The sequence below is a fragment of the Bidens hawaiensis genome, unplaced genomic scaffold (genome assembly GCF_021521415.1).
Source record: "Bidens hawaiensis isolate Kalapana, Puna unplaced genomic scaffold, B.hawaiensis_p1.1 tig00020674_1, whole genome shotgun sequence".
NCBI classification, from domain to species: Eukaryota; Viridiplantae; Streptophyta; class Magnoliopsida; order Asterales; family Asteraceae; genus Bidens; species Bidens hawaiensis.
This window is the reverse complement of record NW_027493173.1, coordinates 57732-60806: the sequence shown is the minus strand read 5'-3', so window position 1 is coordinate 60806 and position 3075 is coordinate 57732. Positions and strand designations below refer to the sequence as shown.

At 33.4% G+C, this 3075-nt stretch overlaps 1 long non-coding RNA gene across 2 annotated transcripts; it reads left to right on the top strand.

The window, feature by feature from the left end:
- The first annotated feature begins 275 nt into the window (after positions 1–275).
- LOC143561403 (uncharacterized) lies at positions 276–2667 on the top strand. Of its 2 annotated transcripts, none has more exons than XR_013140297.1 (3): positions 276–994; positions 1260–1811; positions 1901–2667. It is a non-coding gene; the product is annotated as an uncharacterized LOC143561403 (long non-coding RNA). The 2 variants fall into 2 exon arrangements; XR_013140296.1 differs by having other exon boundaries at positions 1260–1830.
- The last annotated feature ends 408 nt before the right edge of the window (positions 2668–3075 follow it).

Here is a 3075-nt window from a genome sequence, read left to right as displayed (position 1 = left end):
ATCATTTATTTATTTTTATTACTTTATTTCTTTTGAAAGATAAATTTAAGGCATGCGGATCCTCTCCATCCTTCCTGACTGAAAAGTCCACGTAACAAATGAAATGAAACCCAAAAATGGATGGCTTCGTCTCCGAGGCACAAAACCAATAATACACACAATTATTTCTTTTCTTATTCTCTCTCTCAAAAACCTAACCAGCTCATCTCACTTCCATATCTAGAGAGAGATTCCACCTCATCACCACCGCCACCGTCGACTCACCGGCGGTGCCACAGCACTCACAATCGCCTATTCCTGCAATTTCCGCATCTTCAGCTCGATTCTGATCATCTACTGTTTTATTTCGCTGTTCGCATCGTCGCCTTATCATCCAATCAGCTAATACGGTGGACTCGATAATCTCACTGTCTTGATAACATCGCTAATACTATTGATTGTTAGTTTATTCAAATAATGTGTTAGGTTTTTTTACTTATTTGATTCAGTTGTAGCGATTTATGCATGGTAATGTCGTTGATGATTCGCCTGCCGCATCGATATTTGAAGTTGCTATTACGTTTTTGTCTGTTAATTTGAAGTTTGGATTGTTGACGGAAAACGAAGTAAGACGATGTATTACAAGCTGAATTGATTTCTCTGATGGCAGATTGATGTTTTCCCCAATTTGTTGAAAATTAGGGCTCGAAATGGAAATCAGTTGGGAGTACAATGAAAGCAACAAACACTAGCACAACCAATGTAAAGTTATTAACAAATCGATTTTGAGCTGAAAGTGATGGATTAGCTCCCATTTGCATCTTCACAACTCTGCGATCCTTGATTTCTTCGTCAAGGAAGGTAGTAAATTGTCTTCAATTCGTCGATTTCACTCTTTTGTTAAGTTTCTGTTGACCTAATTTCGTTTTGTAGTTGCAGTTTATCAGTTACAGACCGAGACATAACACGTTTGACCATCGGTGAAGGACCTCAGGCCGACGACTGTATAAATTAGGTAAACATTTGGATTATTTTGCTTCTAGGTTTTCATTGATGTATTTTGCTATTTGTACCTTGTTTGTTGCTACAAATAATCAATTTTGTTCACGATCTGTTCAATGAATTTTAACGATTTGTTCACCTAATAATGTTTGGTTCGTTCACGAGCTGTTCAATGAATTTCACAACCCTACAAATAATCATTTTTATTTATCAATTGAATTCATATATTTCATATTCTATTTGTCAGACAATTATTGTAAGCTTTTTGAAAATTGCAGCATTTGGACAAAATGATGGTGAAGCTAAAAGAGCAAGGTCATAGAGTTATAATATACACACAATTTCAGTACATGCTGGATTTTTAGAATAATTATTGCAACTACAAGGTACGAACAGTAAAAAAGTTTGAATTTTATTGTTGACTTTGATATGAATATGTGATCTTTAAGTTATAATATGACGTATTTGTTGGAAAGTTAATAGCGATGAAAGACAAGTTTGAATTGATGATAGGTTCATCACGGTCAGTTTTTCTAGATTTTTCTTTTTGTTGTCTACCAGAGCCGGTGGTCTTGGTATAAACCAGACACATGATTATTATTTATCTCTTTGATTAGAACCTACATGCTGATTTACAAGCTATGGCCCATGCTCATCGAGTCGGATAGAAAAACAAGGTTTAAAGTTAGATTGGTAATATGTCAAAATAGGTTTTAGGTTCAAACGGGTTGTGTTTAGTATGTGCTAACTAGAGGTTCTTTAGAAAGGTTTTGCTACTTAATCTGAATTTGGATGTGCCAGAGTTTGCATTTTTACTTTCATTTGCATGGGTAATCAAAAGCCCATGTGGTAAAGTTTGTATATATTTTTCTTTCTTAGCATGAATAACAGTGTTGATTTTTTACTGTATGCATTGCAGATGCATTTTCAAATTGATTATCATGCTTACAAGTTGTTTCAATGAAGTTTACTCATTAACATTACTAATATAGAACGTGAAGTAGATGGCGAAGAAAACGATAGCAACTTATTTATTTATTTATTGATTACTCATCAATATTATATGTTTGTAAGTATTCTCTTATGATAGTTCAAATGTTTTTTTTTCTTGCATATTATTTTAATATTTTAGTATTACGTGGTAAATATTGACATTTATATTGCATGTTTTTCTGAATACATAGCACGTGTGGACACGAGGCTACATATCATGTTTTCGTTGTATTTGGTGCAGCTTCACTTGTTTCAGAGAAAAACGTGCTGCAACTCTATAAGGTTCGTAAATTATTCTATAACAATTTGAAAGTATTTATTGCTTATTAATCGAATTTGTTGATTTAAGTTTGGGTTTTCGTGAAATGTTTAATGCTAGTGTCACCTGAATGTGTTTGTTATGTATGCTTGAGTGGTTTAATGGTGTCCATATTGTTTGCTTATTGAAAACTCTTAATTTTTTTATATTAGGTACCTTGCATCAACATTGAAGATTGTGAAAGAGGCTCATGAATGCAATAAAGTTTTCAGTTTAATGAAGTTTTTAGTTTTTATCCAAACATTTGTTAGTTTTCCTTTATACATGTTTGTTATTAGTGGCAAACAAAAAAAAGTGCCTTTAAAAGCTAAAATGTTTGTGTGGCAGACGAAAAAAGTGCTACTAAAAGCCCAGAAAGTTTTTTAGTAGCAAACGAAGAAGTGTCACTGAGCCCCTAAATTTCTAGTGGTACACAGTGGCATACAGAAAAAAGTGCCACTAAGGTCCTGTAGTGCAGACGAAAAAGTGCCATTAAAAACCCAGAAAGCTTTAGTGGCAAACGAAAAAAAGTGCCACTAAAGTTAAAAAGTTTGTAGTGGTGGTAGAACTTCTAGTGACATTTTTTTTATGTGCCACTCATTCCAAATAGGTTCTTTTTTGGCATTTTTGTGGTTTCTTGTGATAGTTTTTGTGTATCACTAAATGACTTTTGTTTGTAGTGAAAGACTGAAACCATAGTAGATTCCAATATGATGATGCTACTTAATCAGGAAAGAATGCTAATTGATAAAAAAAAACATTTGTAACGAAACTACTTTAAGCATTTGTTTAAAGTTATCACC